This window comes from Coregonus lavaretus (genome assembly GCF_964263955.1).
Source record: "Coregonus lavaretus genome assembly, chromosome: 1".
NCBI classification, from domain to species: Eukaryota; Metazoa; Chordata; class Actinopteri; order Salmoniformes; family Salmonidae; genus Coregonus; species Coregonus lavaretus.
In genome coordinates this window covers 50,571,917-50,593,377 of record NC_139988.1, presented here as the reverse complement: position 1 = coordinate 50,593,377, position 21,461 = coordinate 50,571,917, and the positions used below count along the sequence as shown (strand labels likewise).

The 21,461-nt window shown below is 42.5% G+C and overlaps 1 pseudogene across 1 annotated transcript in view; it reads right to left on the bottom strand.

Annotated features, from left to right (window-relative positions):
* The window catches only part of LOC311132661 (lysophosphatidylserine lipase ABHD12-like), a 59,654-nt pseudogene extending 41,918 nt beyond the window's left edge, over positions 1-17,736 (bottom strand). The window contains exon 1 of the transcript XR_014615197.1: positions 17,293-17,736. The product of XR_014615197.1 is annotated as a lysophosphatidylserine lipase ABHD12-like (transcript). The remainder of the gene's footprint in view (positions 1-17,292) is intronic.
* Between the last annotated feature and the right edge of the window lie 3,725 nt (positions 17,737-21,461).

Genomic DNA, 21,461 nt, shown 5'->3' with positions numbered 1-21,461 from the left:
AGGCCAGGTCATCTGATGCAGCACACCAATCACTCTCCTTCTTGGTAAAATAGCCCTTACACAGCCTGGAGTTGTGTTGGGTCATTGTCCTATTGAAAAACAAATGATAGTCCCACTAAGCCCAAACCAGATGGGATGGCATATCACTGCAGAATGCTGTGGTAACCATACTGGTTAAGTGTGCCTTGAATTCTAAATAAATCACAGACAGTGTCACCAGCAAAGCACCCCTACAGCATAAGACCTCCTCCTCCATGCTTTATGGTGGGAACTACACATGCACATCTGTGAAGCATTTATTTGGGCTGCAAGTTCTGAGGCTGGTAACTCTTATTTATCCTCTGCAGCAGAGGTAACAATGGGTCTTCCATTCCTGTGGCGGTCCTCATGAGAGCCAGTTTTATCATAGTGCTTGATGGTTTTTGTGACTGCACTTCAAGAAACTTTCTTGACATTTTCCAGATTGACTGACCTTTATGTCTTAAAGTAATGATGGACTGTCGTTCCTTTTACATTTTTAAAAAAACTTTTTGAGTCATTTAGCAGACGCTCTTATCCAGAGCGACTTACATTATATTTTTATTTTATTTTTCATACTGGCCCCCCGTGGGAATCGAACCCACAACCCTGGCGTTGCAAACGCCATGGTCTACCAACTGAGCTACATCCCTGCCGGCCATTCCCTCCCCTACCCTGGACGACGCTGGGCCAATTGTGCGCAACCCCATGGGTCTCCCGGTCGCGGCCGGCTACGACAGAGCCTGGTTTCTCTTTGCTTATTTGAGCTGTTCTTGCCATAATATGGACTTGGTCTTTTACTAAATAAGGCTATCTTCTGTATACCCCCCCTACCTTGTCACAACACAACTGATTGGCTCAAACGCATTAACTTTTAAGAAGGCACACCTGTTAATTGAAATGCATTCCAGGTGACTACCTCATGAATCTGGTTGAGAGAATGCAAAGTGTGTGCAAAGCTGTCATCAAGGCAAAGGGTTGCTATTTGAAGAAACTCAAATATAAAATATATTTTGATTTGTTTAACACTTTTTTGGTTACTACATGATTCCATATGTGTTATTTCATAGTTTTGATGTCTTCACTATTATTCTAGAAAATGTAGAAAATAATAAAAATAAAGAAAAACCCTTGAATGAGTAGGTGTTCTAAAACTTTTGACCGGTAGTGTATACCAGAGGGAGATAAGAGAAAATGCCCAACATCCTTCTAAACAGATAATGAAACAAATAAGCTGAGTTTTGAACACTGTGGCAGCTGCATGTTCAGCCAACTAGAGCGCGAGGCTGACCAGTTTTGACAAGGCGGACAGCACTCTGGCTTTGTTCAGAACAAGCAGTGCACTGGTCATGCCAACCAAACAGATGGTGGTCTATTTTCACGGGCACGTGAGGCCCCGAGTTTTCTGATGGAGTAGGTTCTGCAGACAGAGCTCCAGTTGAACCAAGGACATCAGTGGGGTGAAGACTAATTGCTTTGGCAGTCTTAAAAACGTGCTTCATAATATCAGCTATTTACATGTTGAGATGGCCCTTGACTGAATTGTTACGCAAACAGGTATCATACCTGCACAGGGTGGAAACAGGCAGAACAGCAGGGGAGGCACTGTTGAATAACAGAGGAGCAACAAGCCAGCAGGACAGAACACCTGCCCAGCTAACGCCTGGCGGCCAGCTAATGCATTTAGCTTAGCGGAGGGGCTTGCTGCCATATGGACCTGATTACAGCCTGGTGGACATGATGAGGTGAAGCGACATTGCATTAGATCACAATTGTCATATGCTTGGCAGAGATTCATGAGGACTTCAATCAACCTTTGTCATCCATGTTAAACAGGTGGACAATACCATGGCTGTGTGGTTGAAAAATCACTAAATTGATATGATTAATTTCAACTATCATTCAACTATTCATCCAGAAGAGAGTAGTCCATTCGGTGGTCTGGGCTGCTTAGCCAAGGCTCCCTGCAGAGGGCTTCCCTTCCTCCTGCCCCTGTCTAAGGTGACAGTGTAACAGCCAGGACCTTGACAGAGCCATGGCTGCCAGAGTAGGGCCAATCAGGCAGGAGATAACTAATGTAGTCTGACATGGGAGTTTGAGAAGAGGCTTTGAGCAGTGTCAATGCCACCCTGTCTGGTTGGACTGAAACAGAACAGGCTAGGGCCCTAGGACCAGAGCATGAGACATTCAGGGGTTAGGTATAACCAAAGTGCTCTCCGAGGACCAAAATAATATAAATATGATTTTTTTTTCTCCCACTGGATTTCAGGTTCAAATGCAGCCAGGTGCAGTTCAAAAGGGTGCTCACATCAGAATATGGACTACAAACTACAACACTGCGACCCTTTGACTTCTCCTGTACATAAACTGCAGCTGCAGGAGAAGCAGGGTTAAATGGTGACAGTTACATATCGGGATATTATTTTTGACGATATATCGTATCATTTTGACAATATCACAATATTATTTTGCGCTAGTTTGCTGTACCTGAACCAAAACGCCAGGATTTTTCCTTCATAGCTTGTTCTCCATCATTGATACCATGCAGGCTGAACTTTTGTCTCAACCTCTTGAGAATATGCATTAGCGGAGATAATACCCGCTACTTCAGCCCACGAGAGAGCTGGCCATGATGTTCCCAATAAGGCTTCTAAAAATGAGCCTCAGTGATGAGCGTCACACACCCACACACACAAAGAGAGAGAGAGAGGGAGAGAGAGAGATCCCTTGCTAGCAATGGGGGAGCTTTCAGGAGGGCAGGAGGAATCCTGAAATAACAGCCATGACACAGCCGTTTCCAGCAGCGGCCGCTTGAGCCTGAGCAGCCTCTTACAGGGCCAATCAGACCAAAATAATTGATCTCCTTAGCCAGAGCACAAACAGCCCTGTTTCAAAACAAATAATAGGGCATAACTTTATTGGCTAGGACATCTTGCTGGCAGTCAGACATAATCTGAGGCAACTACAGGGTCAGAGTACATGTGCACTGTGCTCCCCTATAAGCTAATCATATATTTGGGTTTTAAGCAGAATTGTGCAATTAATGCCACCGTGCTATGGGCAAGACGATACTGAATGCGTTGACGCAAGTTTTTGACTTCATGACCGCTCACCAAACTTGAAACTGGGTGCTTAGCACGGTTTCCCTTCGGAGAGTTATGGACACAGAACATTCACACTTGTCATCCTTGCATGTGAGGTTCCTTCAAGACAGATCATGACCCAACTACAAGCCTGGAGGACCCATTAAAGTTGCTGGCAAAGAGTGACTGAAATTACTTGGGGTTGATGTCATGCGTGTGCACTCTGCAACATGAAGGTTTGGAATACATGTCAGCTAGTGGTGGTGGTGGGAGGAGTTATTCATGTGCATTAGTAAAGGTCAGCTCACTTAAGGCCTACACTCACCAATGGTGAGCGTGCGTGATTTATTTTAGAATGCATTGTTTTGAATTATGTGACCCAACTAAAGCCGGGAGGGTGGGTTGTTCGCTTTGACGCCTCGCTCAATTAGAACGTGTCTCTATTTGTGTGTTTCATCGCTGGCGCTGTAGTCACACAAAACATTTTTTGTCTCACTTTTTTCGATCTCATTTGAATCTGAAGAAGTAGCTACGGGTTGAGGCTTTACCATGCATGCTAAATTAGACCAATTCAACCACTTATGGAAAGACAACATCGTAAACAGCAAAGATGATTGGAGATATGAACTATCCAGCTGCCTGTCCCGTCCTTTCCACCCAACTCGATCTGCTTGCTTTGCCCGTCCGCTTCTGGTGAGTTTCACTTAAGGGTGACTGCACATAGTTCTGCACCACCCAACAGCCCTGTACTGCTGTGCAGCTAGTCCCTGCTTAGTCTGCAAAAACAGTGCGAAGATGACAAGAACATTATGGTGCAGTCCATCCTGCAGTATGATGCCCAGGTCACTTAACTTGCTGGCTGAGACTTCAAGGCAAAGAGAGACCACCATAGCTAAATAGGCAAAGGAACTGGCAAAGGAGTTGCCTGTGGTGCTCATTTATGCAGAGTAAATCCCTAAATTTAGCCTAATAGTTTGATTAAGAACTGGAGCATTAGCTGCCAAATTGGACCAAAGGTTGTGGAACTGAAATGCTAAAAATGACAAAAGGTAAATTGTTGTAATGAGCAAACAAAATAAAGGAATTGGATCTGCAAGAGCTTTGTTTCAAGTGGTTATTGGACAAGTAAATGCACTATATCAGGGCAGCAGCAGTAGCTAGCATAGTAGACAATTTAAAATCTGTCAAATTGAGACAAAAACACAAAGGGACAAAAACTGTGAAGTAATCTTGATAAATTGCAGCTGTGGGAATAGACTATGACACGTACAACAAATGATACCTCAATAAGCCAAATAGGTAGACAGAAGGAAACAGAGTGTTCCTGGGAAGCCTGTACCTGGGGTACAGGTAAAAGAGTGAAGTGTCGAGAGGAGCACCAAGTGGAAACTGGAAGTCACTGTGTAATGTATTTGGCTCACCCAATGTGGAACGGATTCTATTATTTCTTTATTTTTATCAAGAACGTATGGCTGAAACTAGCCAGCTAGCCAGCTAACTAGCTACTTGGTATTAGCCACCGTTAGCGGTCTTCACCACTGTCCGTGGCCTGCACTACCTACAAGCCAGCTCTAGCCTGGACAATTATCGGCCAGTCTGCACAGCGTGCTATTGACCCAGAGCATATCGGATTTTCTGCCGGAATCACTGAATCACTGGACCTTAACACCGGACCATCGCAACTAGCTAGATGCAACCGAATGGCTGTTGTTGGCTAATCACCACTTCCCGATGTACCAGTTAGCCTTGAGCTAGCCTCGAGCCAGGCCCATCTCCCGGCTATCTACAGTGAGGGAAAAAAGTATTTGATCCCCTGCTGATTTCGTATGTTTGCCCACTGACAAAGAAATGATCAGTCTATAATTTTAATGGTAGGTTTATTTGAACAGTGAGAGACAGAATAACAACAAAAAAATCCAGAAAAACGCATGTCAAAAATGTTATAAATTGATTTGCATTTTAATGAGGGAAATAAGCATTTGACCCCTCTGCAAAACATTACTTAGTACTTGGTGGCAAAACCCTTGTTGGCAATCACAGAGGTCAGACGTTTCTTGTAGTTGGCCACCAGGTTTGCACACATCTCAGGAGGGATTTTGTCCCACTCCTCTTTGCAGATCTTCTCCAAGTCATTAAGGTTTCGAGGCTGATGTTTGGCAACTCTAACCTTCAGCTCCCTCCACAGATTTTCTATGGGATTAAGGTCTGGAGACTGGCTAGTTCACTTCAGGACCTTAATGTGCTTCTTCTTGAGCCACTCCTTTGTTGCCTTGGCCGTGTGTTTTGGGTCATTGTCATGCTGGAATACCCATCCACAACCCATTTTCAATGCCCTGGCTGAGGGAAGGAGGTTCTCACCCAAGATTTGACGGTACATGGCCCTGTCCATCGTCCCTTTGATGCGGTGAAGTTGTCATGTCCCCTTAGCAGAAAAACAACCCCAAGGCATAATGTTTCCACCTCCATGTTTGTTGGTGGGGATGGTGTTCTTGGGGTCATAGGCAGCATTCCTCCTCCTCCAAACACGGCGAGTTGAGTTGATGCACTTTCACCCAGTTCTCCTTTGAATCATTCAGATGTTCATTGGCAAACTTCAGACGGGCATGTATATGTGCTTTCTTGAGCAGGGGGACCTTGCGAGCGCTGCAGGATTTCAGTCCTTCACGGCGTAGTGCGTTACCAATTGTTTTCTTGGTGACTATGGTCCCAGCTGCCTTGAGATCATTGACAAGATCCTCCTATGTAGTTCTGGGATGATTCCTCACCGTTCTCATGATCATTGCAACTCCACGAGGAGAGATCTTGCATGGAGCCCCAGGCCAAGGGAGATTGACAGTTCTTTTATGTTTCTTCCATTTGCGAATAATCGCACCAACTGTTGTCACCTTCTCACTAAGCTGCTTGGCGATGGTCTTGTAGCCCATTCCAGCCTTGTGTAGGTCTACAATCTTGTCCCTGACATCCTTGGAGAGCTCTTTGGTCTTGGCAATGGTGGAGAGTTTGGAATCTGATTGATTGATTGCTTCTGTGGACAGGTGTCTTTTATACAGGTAACAAACTGAGATTAGGAGCACTCCCTTTAAGAGTGTGCTCCTAATCTCAGTTTGTTACCTGTATAAAAGACACCTGGGAGCCAGAAATCTTTCTGATTGAGAGGGGGTCAAATACTTATTTCCCTCATAAAAATGCAAATCAATTTATAACATTTTTGACATGCGTTTTTCTGGATTTTTGTTGTAGTTATTCTGTCTCTCACTGTTCAAATAAACCTACCATTAAAATTATAGACTGATCATTTCTTTGACAGTGGGCAAACGTACAAAATCAGCAGGGTATCAAATACTTTTTTCCCTCACTGTAGGTTGGAGTCATTAAAACTTGTTTTTCAACCACTCCACAAATTTAGTGGAGTGGTTGAAACTATAGTTTTGGCAAGTCGGTTAGGATATCTACTTTGTGCATGACACAAGTAATATTTCCAACAATTGTTTACTGACATATTATTTCACTTATAATTCACTGTATCACAATTCCAGTGGGTCAGAAGTTTACATACACTAAGTTGACTGTGCCTTTAAACAGCTTGGAAAATTCCAGAAAATGATGTCATGGCTTTAGAAGCTTCTGATAGGCTAATTGACATAAATTGAGTCAATTGGAGGTGTACCTGTGGATGTATTTCAAGGCCTACCTTCAAACTCAGTGCCTCTTTGCTTGATATCATGGGAAAATCAAAAGAAATCAGCCAAGAACTCAGAAAAAAATGTGTAGACCTCCACAAGTCTGGTTCATCCTTGGGAGCAATTTCCAAACGCCTGAAGGTACCACGTTCATCTGTACAAACAATAGTACGCAAGTATAAACACCATGGGACCACGCAGCTGTCATACCGCTCAGGAAGGAGATGCATTCTGTCTCCTAGAGATGAATGTACTTTGGTTCGAAAAGTGCAAATCAATCCCAGAACAACAGCAAATGACCTTGTGAAGATGCTGGAGGAAACAGGTACAAAAGTATCTATATCCACAGTAAAACGAGTCCTATATCGACATAACCTGAAAGGCCGCTCAGCAAGGAAGAAGCCACTGCTCCAAAACCGGCATAAAAAAGCCAGACTACGGTTTGCAACTGCACATGGGGACAAAGATCGTACTTTTTGGAGAAATGTCCTCTGGTCTGATGAAACAAACATAGAACTGTTTGGCCATAATGACCATTGTTATGTTTGGAGGAAAAAGGGGGTTGCTTGCAAGCCGAAGAACACCATCCCAACCGTGAAGCACGGGGGTGGCAGCATCATGCTGTGGGGGTGCTTTGCTGCAGGAGGGACTGGTGCACTTCACAAAATAGATGGCATCATGAGGAAGGAAAATTATGTGGATATGTTGAAGCAACATCTCAAGACATCAGTCAGGAAGTTAAAGCTTGGTCGCAAATGGGTCTTCCAAATGGACAATGACCCGAAGCATACTTCCAAAGTTGTGGCAAAATGGCTTAAGGACAACAAAGTCAAGGTATTGGAGTGGCCATCACAAAGCCCTGACCTCAATCCTATAGAACATTTGTGGGCAGAACTGAAAAAGCGTGTGCGAGCAAGGAGGCCTACAAACCTGACTCAGTTACACCAGCTCTGTCAGGAGGAATGGTCCAAAATTCACCCAACTTATTGTGGGAAGCTTGTGGAAGGCTACCGTTTGACCCAAGTTAAACAATTTAAAGGCAATGCTACCAAATACTAATTGAGTGTATGTAAACTTCTGACCCACTGGGAATGTGATGAAAGAAAGAAAAACTATTATATATTATTCTGACATTTCATATTCTTAAAATAAAGTGGTGATCCTAACTGACCTAAGACAGGAAATCTTTACTAGGAAAAATGTCAGGAATAGTGAAAAACTTTAACTGTATACTGTAGCTAAGAAAGTAATACTAAGTGTATGTTGTGTAGTAAGCTGTTAGTGATGCACATGTAGCCTAAAGCCTGTTTTAGAGAAATGTCATTATCGGATATTGTAAGAGCTTTCATTGTCTGCTTACTGTATATGCCTCCTTTATTTATCCTACAGTTCTGACTTGGTGTACAGGGAGAATACTTTAAGAATGACCCATGTTCTGAATTATGTCACTGTACATTTCAAAAGTGCTGAACAAATAGTTATATTGACTACGTCCGTCCTAGTTCGATCATTAATGTCTTAATCGAAATTACGGATTGCCTCTTATCCACTCGTCGTCCCCTTATACCATAGTTTGTAAATCTCAATTGTCAGTAGAAACCACATTTGTTTAAGCAAGTCAGCCATATCAGATATGTTTTTTTTAAAGGCAGTAAATTAGGCTGAATTAACTGTTTTGCTGCCAGACAAGGCTCTGCTGATAGCCTGGTGTAGCAGTGGTAAGGTGTTGGGACTGCTGTTGGGACTCTGCTGTTGGGACAGCTTTATATAGGCCCTAACAGTTTGTGTGTCCCATTTTCACCGTTATAGTGCAATTAATGTATTGTTTAGTGTTGTGTTGTGTTGTGTTGTGTAATGGCTTTGCAGGCATGCATCTAAAACATTTTTGGGGAGTTTGCCCCACCAATATGTACATGCTAAAATCGCCACTGCCTTGTGCTTTAGGTTATTGTCAATGCATCTCCCAGTGTCTGGTGGAAAGCAGACAACCAGGTTTTCCTCTAGGATTTTGCCTGTGCTTAGCTTCATTCAGTTTCTTTTTTATCCAGAAAAACTCCACCAGTCCTTAACGATTACAAGCATACCCATAACATGATGCAGCCATCATTTTGCTTGGAAATATGGAGAGTGTTACTCAGTAATGTGTTAGATTTAATAGATTTGCCACAAACATAACACTTTGTATTCAGGACAAAAAGTGAATTGCTTTGCCACATTTTTTGCAATATTACTTTAGTGCCTTTTTGCAAACAGGATGCATGTTTTGGAATATTTGTATTCTGTACAGGTTTCCTTCTTTTCCCTCTGTCAATTAAGTTAGTATTGTGGAGTAACTACAATGTTGTTGATCCATCCTCAGTTTTCGACCATCACAGCCATTAAACTCTGTAACAGTTTTAATGTCACCATTGGCCTCATGGTGAAATCCCTGAGCAGTTTCCTTCCTCTCCGGCAACTGAGTTAGGAAGGACGCCTGTATCTTTGTAGTGACTGGGTGTATTGATACACCATCCAAAGTGTAATTAATAACTTCACCATGCTCAAAGGGACATTCAATGTCTGTTTTTTACCCATTGAGAGGCATTGGAAAACCTCCCTGGTCTTTGTGGTTGAATCGGTGTTTGAAATTGTATGTGTGGGGTACAGAGATGAGGTAGTCATTCCAAAATCATGTTAAACACTATTATTGCACACAGAGTGAGTCCATACAACTTATGTTACTCCGCTGATAGCCAGGTTTAGCAGTGGTAAGGATTCACTCCATGGTGCTGAAAAGAAAGCTCTGCTGTTGGGACAGCTTTATGTAGGTCCTAACCATAGGCACAGGGCTGTTTTTATACTGATAATTGTGCTTTGTCTTACTTAAGTTATTGCCTATACAGTGGGGGGGGAAATTATTTAGTCAGCCACCAATTGTGCAAGTTCTCCCACTTAAAAAGATGAGAGAGGCCTGTAATTTTCATCATAGGTACACGTCAACTATGACAGACTAATTGAGAAAATCACATTGTAGGATTTTTTATGAATTTATTTGCAAATTATGGTGGAAAATAAGTATTTGGTCACCTACAAACAAGCAAGATTTCTGGCTCTCACAGACCTGTAACAACTTCTTTAAGAGGCTCCTCTGTCGTCCACTCGTTATCAGTATAAAAGACACCTGTCCACAACCTCAAACAGTCACACTCCAAACTCCACTATGGCCAAGACCAAAGAGCTGTCAAAGGACACCAGAAACAAAATGGTAGACCTGCACCAGGCTGGGAAGACTGAATCTGCAATAGGTAAGCAGCTTGGTTTGAAGAAATCAATTTGTAAGTCGCTCTGGATAAGAGCGTCTGCTAAATGACGTAAATGTAAATGTAAAATGTAAATCAACTGTGGGAGCAATTATTAGGAAGTGGAAGACATACAAGACCACTGATAATCTCCCTCGATCTGGGGCTCCACGCAAGATCTCACCCCGTGGGGTCAAAATGATCACAAGAACGGTGAGCAAAAATCCCAGAACCACACGGGGGGACCTAGTGAATGACCTGCAGAGAGCTGGGACCAAAGTAACAAAGCCTACCATCAGTAACACACTACGCCGCCAGGGACTCAAATCCTGCAGTGCCAGACATGTCCCCCTGCTTAAGCCAGTACATGTCCAGGCCCGTCTGAAGTTTGCTAGAGTGCATTTGGATGATCCAGAAGAGGATTGGGAGAATGTCATATGGTCAGATGAAACCAAAATAGAACTTTTTGGTAAAAACTCAACTCGTCGTGTTTGGAGGACAAAGAATGCTGAGTTGCACCCAAAGAACACCATACCTACTGTGAAGCATGGGGTGGAAACATCATGCTTTGGAGCTGTTTTTCTGCAAAGGGACCAGGACGACTGATCCGTGTAAAGGAAAGAATGAATGGGGCCATGTATCGTGAGATTTTGAGTGAAAACCTCCTTCCATCAGCAAGGGCATTGAAGATGAAACGTGGCTGGGTCTTTCAGCATGACAATGATCCCAAACACACTGCCCGGGCAACGAAGGAGTGGCTTCGTAAGAAGCATTTCAAGGTCCTGGAGTGGCCTAGCCAGTCTCCAGATCTTAACCCCATAGAAAATCTTTGGAGGGAGTTGAAAGTCTGTGTTGCCCAGCGACAGCCCCAAAACATCATTGCTCTAGAGGAGATCTGCATGGAGGAATGGGCCAAAATAGCAGCAACAGTGTGTGAAAACCTTGTGAAGACCTACAGAAAACGTTTGACCTGTGTCATTGCCAACAAAGGGTATATAACAAAGTATTGAGAAACTTTTGTTATTGACCAAATACTTATTTTCCACCATAATTTGCAAATTCATTAAAAATCCTACAATGTGATTTTCTGGAGAAAAAAAAACTCATTTTGTCTGTCATAGTTGACGTGTACCTATGATGAAAATTACAGGCCTCTCATCTTTTTAAGTGGGAGAACTTGCACAATTGGTGGCTGACTAAATACTTTTTTCCCCCACTGTATGTCTTCCAAGTGAATACTTTATAATCCCCTTATTTTATACTACCTCTTCATGCAAGTGGACTAACAAAAGGTCAACCCATGTACTTTGAGCTTAGTTACTTAAATGCCAGTAACTCTACAGATCACATTGTTGGACTATATCTATCCTACTGTATCTAATTATTCTCATCAGAAACTCCCAGCAAGGTAATGTGCTTTTACTTAATGAAGGTAATTTTCCTCTCAAGTCTTCGTGTTAGTACAGATGTTAGTACAAAAATATAAAAAGCAACATGCAACAACTTCAACGATTTTACTGAGTTACAGTTCATATAAGGAAATCAGTCAATTGAATTAAATTAATTAGGCCCTAATCTATGGATTTCACATGACTAGGCAGGAGCGCAGCCATGGGTGGGCCTGGGAGGGCATAGGCCCACCCACTTGGGAGTCAGGCCCACCCACTGAGGAGCCAGGCCCAGACAATCAGAATGAGTTTTTCTCCACAAAAGGGCTTTATTACAGACAGAAATACTCCTCAGTTTCATCAGCTGTCCGGGTGGCTGGTCTCAGATGATCCCGCAGGTGAAGAAGCCAGATGTGGAGGTCCTGGGCTGGCGTGGTTCACATGGTCTGCGGTTGTGAGGCCAGTTGGACATGCTGCCAAATTCTCTAAAATGACATTATGGCTTATTGTAGAGAAATTAAGATTCAATTATCTGGCAACAGCTCTGGTGGACATTCCTGCAGTCAGCATGCCAATTACACACTCCCTCAAAACTTGAGACATCTGTGGCAACTGCATATTTTAGAATGGCCTTTTATTGTCCCCAGCACATGGTGCACCTGTGTAATGATCATGCTGTTTAACCAGTTTCTTGATATGCCACACCTGTCAGGTGGATGGATTATCTTGGCAAAGGAGAAATTCTCACTAACAGGGATGTAAACACATTTCTGCACAAAATTGGAGAGAAATCCTATTTTTGTGCATATGGACAATTTCTGGGATCTTTTATTTCAGCTCATGAAACATGGGACCAACACTTTACATGTTGCGTTTATATTTTTGTTCAGTATACATCATTCTACACCCCACCCAAAGCAGTTCTGTTACTAACAAAAGAGAACTTCAGTCATCAAGTAAAACTTGTGTAACCAGAGATAACAGTTTCATAGGACTCAAAACGTATTCACAGTCAAATGGCACTCATATAGCCTAATCAAATCTTTGGGTGTCAAGTGATAAAAATCTTGAAATATTAATATGTCCTCATGTTAAACTGCCCGGAGTGGAAGTTTGAATTAAAGTCTTGTTTTCTAAATACAAATTAGAATTATTGAACCCCCACAGTCTTAAACCAAACAGTTTCCACCACAGTAATGAGATTAGTTCACTGACTGGATAAGTGTAGGTTGCTGATCAGACTTCCATGGTGCAAACATGCCAGAAGATACCGACCCTACCGTTAACGCTTGTTTAAACTGCACTGGGGTCGAAACGCAATCATGGTTACATTAAGATACCGTGGAGCCAGCGCAGAATATGGGTTGGAAAACGTACCTCAATGCAGGGATGGGATTAGCCCTTGATCAAGACTCTCATTACGGTTTTGGAAGCATAAGGACCTTATCTTTCATATCAGTGAGAAACAATTTTCAAAAAGCAAAACATTAAATTGATACACACCTTTATAGGGTTAGAGTTAGTGTTCCCACACGACCATATCTACATATTACAGCAGGTGTTTACGGAAGACAGAGGGACCACCTGTGCTAATTAGCCATTAAAACAGTGTGTATTTTGCATTTGTTTAATTATTTTGATGTGATATGAAAATAAAGGGCTTTATGTTTCTAGAACCGTATCGCAACCATACAGGCGGCAGGTAGCCTAGCAGTTAAGAGCGTTGGGACAGTAACAGAAAGGTTGCTGGTTCGAATGCCCGAGCTGACTAGGTGAAAAATATTTTCCCGGAAAACTACCCTTTTCGTCTTCATGCTAGCTAGCAGTAGCCACCGCAGCCATTATGGAATGGCACGTTGCGTTGAACAACAAATCGACCACAGTAAATTTGTTTACAGTTTGGATATTGGCTAATATATCAAGAATCAGATGATGATAGAGAGCAAGGTACAGCATTCTTTTCTCCATTCCGTTTCAAAAAGTGACTTTACGTTGGTCTCAATGGGGGAATATTATGCACTCGCAGCTAAGGGACAGTCTTAAAAGTGCAATCAGCTGAACATGGTGTTTACAGAAAAACTAAATTTTTGTCTCAATTAAATGATCTAGAGATCTTAAACCAACTTTGTTTTTCCCACAACAATTACATACAAATATTTATGGATTTTATATAAAAATACGATCTAACAAAACAGAAATAGGCCTACTGTTGCCTACTTGCATGACCTAGAGAGCTAAAATCACTTATAGCAGTCACTGAATTCCCTTTCCCTAATCACAGATGTTCCCTCCTGTATTCGCTGTTCACCCAATACTGCGTGGCCACGCACAACTCCAACACCATCATTAAGTTTGCCGAAGACACAACGGTGGTAGGCCTGATCACCGACGACAACGGGACAGCTTACAGGGAGGAGGTCTGAGACCTGGCAGTGTGGTGCCAGGAAAACAACCTCTTCCCTCAACGTCAGCAAGACAAAAGGAGCTGATCGTGGACTACAGGAAACAGAAGGCCAAGCACTCCCCCATTCACATCGACGGAGCTGTAGTGGAGCGGGTTGAGAGCTTCAAGTTACTCGGTGTCCACATCACTAAGGACCTATCATAGTCCAAACACACCAACACAGTCGTGAAGAGGGAACGACGACACCTCTTCCCACTCATTTATTTATTTATTTTATTTCACCTTTATTTAACCAGGTAAGCCAGTTGAGAACAAGTTCTCATTTACAACTGCAACCTAGCCAAGATAAAACAAAGCAGTGCGATAAAAACAACAACACAGAGTTACATATGGGGTAAAACAAAACATAAAGTCAAAAATACAACATAAAATATATATACAGTGTGTGCAAATGTAGCAAGTTATGGAGGTAAGGCAATAAATAGGCCATAGTGCAAAATAATTACAATTAGTATTAACACTGGAATGATAGATGTGCAAGAGATTATGTGCAAATAGAGATACTGGGGTGCAAATGAGCAAAATAAATAACAATATGGGGATGAGGTAGTTGGGTGGGCTAATTTCAGATGGGCTGTGTACAGGTGCAGTGATCGGTAAGGTGCTCTGACAACTGATGCTTAAAGTTAGTGAGGGAGGTAAGTCTCCAGCTTCAGAGATGTTTGCAGTTCGTTCCAGTCATTTGCAGCAGAGAACTGGAAGGAATGGCGGCCAAAGGAGGTGTTGGCTTTGGGATGACCAGTGAGATATACCTGCTGGAGCGCATACTACGGGTGGGTGTTGCTATGGTGACCAATGAGCTAAGATAAGGCAGGGATTTGGGGCTGAAAAGATTTGGCATGGGCCCTCAGATCCTCAAAAAGTTTTACAGCTGCACCACTGAGAGCATCTTTACTGGCTGCATCACCGCTTGGTATGGCAAGTGCTTGGCATTCGACTGCAAGGAGCTACAAAGGGTAGTGCGTACGGCCCAATAATTGTCAAAGACTCCAGCCACCCAAGTCATAGATGGTTCTCTCTGCTACCGCATGGCAAGTAATACCGAAGCGCCAAGTCTGGGACCAGAAGGCTCCTGAACAGCTTCTACCACCAAGCCATAAGACTGCTGAACAGTTAATCAAATGGCTACCCGGACTATTTGCATTGAACCCCTTTTTTTGCACCGACTCTCTTGCACTTGCTCTATGCACACTCACTGGACTCTACCCAAACACTCACAAACTACACTGAGACTCCACCACACACATACACACACATGCATATTGACCCCCCCCACACACACACTTTCACACATGCTGCTGCTACTCTATTTATTATCTATCCTGACTGCCTAGTCACTTTTACCCCTACCTACATGTACATATTACCTCAATCAACTCATCTACCCAAGCACATTCACTCGGTACCGGTACTCCTTGTATATAGCCTCATTATTGTTATTTTATTGTGTTACAATTTTGTTAAATTTTTTATTTGTTAATTTTCTTGCTTTTTAATTCTGCATTGTTGGGAAAGGCCTCGTAAGTAAGCATTTCACAGTAAAGTCTACACCTGTTGTATTCAGCGCATGTGAAAAATAAAATTAGAATTCCCATTTTTAAAGCTCCCTGATTATAAATGCATATTTCCAGTCTTAATAATAATTTTTAATGGCTTCATATACTATAAATCTACAGCCAAGTGTGGTGTGTTCCCTGACCTCTATTATCAAAGCAAATTACTTTTTCAAAATTCCTCCCATAAATATTCATAAAAACAGTGAAATAAAAAAGTGTGCAGTTCTAATGGGTGTACTATGGACAAGAAGGTCAAAGACCTAACCTCAAGTGGTTTTGGATGTATGTGTAATTTGGACTGGAAGCTATTGAAAATCTGATCTGTACGTGAATTAATAACCACAGCTGTAATAGGATAAATATTTGTATAAATTAAAAGGGGAAGAATTTAAAAAAAATAAAAAGTGTACCTTTTATGGGAGAGGTCAAAGAACCCTGTATAGCTGTAGCTCATATGAACAGTGAGCTATTGAAAATTAGACCTATCACAGGAAATATTCATGTAAAATGGCAATTCTAATGGGTGTACTATGGACAAGGGAGGTCAAAGACCTAAACTCAAGTGGTTTTAGATGTATATGCAATTTGATGTGGAAGCTATTGAAAATGTTATCTGTACGTGAATTAATATCTAAAACGGTACTAGGTAAAATATTTTTTGAAAATCAAAAGGTGAGGAATTTTAAACAAAGTAAATGGTGAAGCTTTGATAAGAGTGATCAGGGAACCCACCACACTTTGTATGTTGACCTATAGCTCATACGGACTGTGAGCTATTCAAATTTTTACCCATCACAGGAAATATTCATTAAAAATCTGTGAAATTAAAAAAATGCTATTCTAATGGGTATAGCCTACTATGGATGAGGGAGGTCGGGGAGACATAACCTCAAGTGTTTTTAGATTTATATGTCATGAATTATTATCGAAAGCTGTAATAGGAAAAATATTTGTAGAGAATCAAAGTGTAGCTTTGATAAGAGAGCTGAAGGAACCCACCGCCCTGGTCTGTAGAGCTTTAGCTCATATGGATAGGAAGGTATTAAAAGTTAGACCTATCACAAGAAATATGCCTATAAAATCAGGGAAGTGGTGAACTGGAATTCTAATGAATGTAGCATGGATGAGGGGGGGTCACTGACTTCACATTATGTGGTTTTACATTTCCATTTCCATTTCACCTGTATAGGAAGCTTTGAAAAGTATCCTTGTAAATGGGTCAAATATAGCACCCTTAGTGGCTAGAGGTAACTAATAAAAATGTTGGGCCCTTCAGTGACTGGAGGGCATCAATGTTGTTGAGAAAAGTAGCAAAACTTTTGTAGTTCTCGATGGCTAACGTAATATATTTCAAAAACTGCGCGGTAGAAAGGACTATCAACACATACTGAGCAGCTCACGTTATAAACATAAGCATGCTACATGGCAGACCAATCCAAACTCATCTCCCAGCATGTCCAGCCCAACCATTATCTCAGCCAATCATGGCTAGCCGGAAGGTTCCTGACTTTTTCCGTGGCTAAACCAACTAGGCTCGTAATTTAACAATTGTATTTGTATTTACACATGGAATACAAGTTTGTTATTAAGGCACATGGAAGTTCACATGTTCCAGAAGGCATTTCTGCCAAAAAATGCATTTTGAAAAATGTATGTTTAAGTTCAAATGCCTCTTCTGTGAAGTAGTGACGTGCGACATACGCCTAGTTTCCTGAAACGAGTCACATTTTTGGATCAAGCATAAATTGTTTAATGTAACCATAATTGCGTTCCGACCCTAGTGCAGCTCAGTGTAAACAAGCGTAATGGTGCAAACACGCCTTACCGTCTAAATCGTCTGCCTGTTGTTTTGTCAGATTCCGAGCGAAATTGGACACCAGGCTCGTCAACCACTTTCCCTCTCTTGTAACAGTAGTTTAAATCCGGTCTTGTGTCCAGCAATGTTTTGGTAGTAGAGTTGTCATGTTCCACGGTGAGAGAGTTATTTCGCTTTCTCATCACTGAAATGTAAACGCACAATGTCGATGTGAAAGAAAAGCGACAAAATTAGGTAAAACACCGTTTATTACTATAGCATTTGACAGCAACACTAGACAACGCCGGTGATGTTGCGTGGCAACGAATTCTCGCTACGATGCCGGGTATAGATGTGGTCAGAGTGGCGTTGTTTCCCCCCTCAGTATCGCGGACATTCAGCACTTTTGCTACATTGTTTGCAAAGTCCAATATCTGCAGAGACCAGCTGATCAGATCAACCTTCTTCTTTGGTATTATGGCGGTCCGCAAACAAATGTTATAAATGCATGCCGCCACCTACTGTATTGGCTGTGTATCAGCCTACTATTCTGTAGTATGAATTAATATAATATAAAAACAAAAGAATGACAAACTTAATTATACATAATTATTTTTTATGAAATTTCAACACCACACATACAATCATTGTCTCTTATTCAACGTTCTGACTCCAAAGCGTTCTATGCGCACTGAGGCGCGCGCTCTCCCAGTACGCACAATATGCACAACAAAAATGACAGAGACATAGGACACATACATTCCGAACTCAGACTTAATCCGGGAAATATTAACAAAGGAAACCATACAATGAATTAAATAAACATAACTTCTACCTCATGAGTCTTGGGAACGTCCATGTGCACTATAAACATCACGCCCACTATGCATTTAAACGTGTGTAAGCAACACTAAACATTTCAACAAGAGAAAAAAAAGCACTCTCCACCGGCGGGAGTTCGGCACAAGTGAAGAGTCTTCGCCACAGTAATAATGACTTTAACAACAAATTCCAAATGCAAGCTTCATAAGTAAATTATTAATTTCAAGCAATTGTTAGGCCAGGAGGTCTATGCTAGTAATTGTTGCCCCATTTGTGGTGAGTTTGTAAAGTAAACAGTTAATATTATTGATCACCCCAAAAATTTGGGAGCTGCATATTTATTTATCATGGCAATCCTCTCTCCTTACAATTTGACTTTTGCGCTGCAACCGATTATAGCTGTACAGCAAATCAGCAATCTGTTCGCCAGCTCACCCGACCTGGTGTTGATTGACAGTTTGCTGGTGCTATCAGAGTGTCGAGTGTGCGTTTCACTAGCCAATCTGTTGCAACTTGCATGTTTATTTATTTGACAAGGGCGATGCTGCGGCTACTGTCTCTGGCTGCGTGAATAATCCACGGAGACTCTGTGCCACAAAATTAGTGACCATTTTTTGTTGACTAAATGCGACACTGTCATTGAAATCCATACAAACACTTCTTGCATGGTGGGAGAAACAACGAAAAAACGCCACCTGCTGGAGGGAGACAGATTTTCTGTCTAGTTGGCCCTAGGCCCTACCAACAATGACGAGACCGCCTACAGGGAGGAGGTGAGGGCCCTGGGAGTGTGGTGCCAGGAAAATAACCTCTCACTCAACATCAACAAAACAAAGGAGATGATCGTGGACTTCAGGATACAGCTGAGGGTGCACCCCCCTATCCACATCGACAGGACCGCAGTGGAGAAGGTAAAAAGCTTCAAGTTCCTTGGCGTACACATCACTGACAAACTGAAATGGTCCACCCACGCAGACAGTGTGGTGAAGAAGGCGCAACAGAGCCTCTTCAACCTCAGGAGGCTGAAGAAATTTGTCTTATCACCTAAAACCCTCAAACTTTTACAGATGCACAATTGAGAGCATCCTGTCAGGCTGTATCACCGCCTGGTACGGCAACTGTACCACCCACAACCGCAGGGCTCTCCAGAGGGTGGTGCGGTCTGCCGAACGCATTACCGGGGGCAAACTACCCGCCCTCCAAGACACATACAGCACCCTATGTCACAGGAAGGCCAAAAAAGATAATCAAAGACATCAACCACCCGAGCCACTGCCTGTTCACCCCGCTATCATCCAGAAGGCGAGGTCAGTACAGGTGCATCAAAGCTGGGACCGAGAGAATGAAAAACAGCTTCTATCTCAAGGCCATCAGACTGTTAAATAGCCATCACTAGCACATTAGAGGCTGCTGCTGGTTATTGAAATCACTGGCCACTTTAAGAAATGGAACACTAGTCACTTTAATAATGTTTACATATCTTGCACTACTCATCTCATATGTATATACTGCATTCTATTCTATAATATTATTCTGTATCTTAGTCCATGCCGCTCTCTGTCATTGCTTGTCCATATATGTATATATTCTTATATCCCATTCCTTACTAGTTTTGTGTGTATTGGGTATATGTTGTGAAATTGTTAGATATTACTGCACTGTCGGAGCTAGAAGCACAAGTATTTCACTACACCCGCTATAATATCTGCTAAACACGTGTATGTGACAAATAACATTTGATTTGATTTGATCTCTTCCCTTTCCTCTCTGGTTGAGGTGTGGTTTGGGGGGATGGGCGTTCCTCATTGAAGACCATGTATGTTGCATTGATCTGATCTGTAATAGACTATGGCAGTATAGTATATGGTTCGGCAGCCCGGACCTCACTGGAAAGGCTAGATGTCATACAGGGGCAAGGACTCAGAATATGTAGTGGGGCGTTTCGGATGTCCCCAGTGGCTGCATTACAGGTGGAGATGGGAGATATGCCATTGCAGATTAGGAGACAGCAGCTGGCAATGAATTATTGGGTCAACCTACAAGGACATGGGGTGTCTCATCCTGCGAAAGGGATTTTACAGGCATGCTGGGAACATGAGCGAAGACAGAACACAAGCTTTGGGTGGGTGGGTAATACCAGGCGAAGGAGATGGGACTGTATGGAAGGGAGTTTACTCCAAGGGTAGTTATTCCTGTAAATCCACCATGGCTACTCCCACCTCCTGTAGTTGATCTACAAGTGTTGGAGAGACTACAGAAAGATAGGGAGGGTGTTGATCCATCTGATTTCTTTAAGAGACGTCTGGAAATTGTGTATCAGGATTTTGTGTCCATTTACACAGATGGTTCAAAAGATCCAAGGACAGGATATACTGGGTCAGCATTTGTAGTGCAGGAATGTGGGGTGGAAGTCAGGAAACGTATTACAGATCATCTGGCTGTATATACGGCGGAGCTGATGGCCATACTGTTGGCCTTGCAGTGGGTGGAGGAAGTCAAACAAGACAGAGTAGTTATTTGCTCTGATTCATGTACAGTGTTAATGAGTCTCTAGTCCTTTAGCTCACGTAGCAGACAAGACCTGCATTATGAAGTGCTACAAACCCATGGCAGGATTAAACAGATGGGTATTCAGATAAGACTTACTTGGGTCCCAGCCCATGTGGGGGTGGAGGGGAACAAGGCAGTAGATGTACTGGCTAAACAAGCACTTAGTAGTGGGGATGTTGATGTTGAAGTTTCAATGAGCAAGGCAGAGGCAAAAAGATTGATATATACAGTGATGGTGCAGAGATGGCAGGAGCAGTGGAATAGAGATAATAAGGGAAGGCATTTAATTCAAGTACAGAGGAAGGGAGGGGAGGACGGCAGGAAGGGACAGAAGAGAGGAGGCTATTTTTACAAGATTAAGGGTGGGACACAGCCAGTTGAATAAGACATGAAATGTGATAGGAAAGCATCCAACAGGAAAGTGTGATTGTTGTTAGGAAACATAGACCGTGGAGCATGTATTGCTAAAGTGTGGGCAGAATCAGCGGGAAAGAGAGAGGATGAGATCTAGTATGAGGGAGAAGGGGATACAGGAAATTAGTTTAAAGAGTATATTGAGTAGAACGTCATTAGATATAGTCTAAAATATTTTGTTATATTTTTTAAGAGCAACGGGGCTGGCAGGTAGGATTTAGTTTCGCCCTGTCTCTGGCCCACACTCCAGTACAGTAGGTGGCGGTAATGCACCATAACGTTGGATGCCAACCGCCGATAAACCCCACTGAAGAAGAAGAAGAAGAAGACGAAGAAGAAGAAGAAGAAGTGTGGTTTGGCTTGGTCTGTCTTTCATCGGTACCCATAGTTTCCGGTCATGTTATCGTATAAAG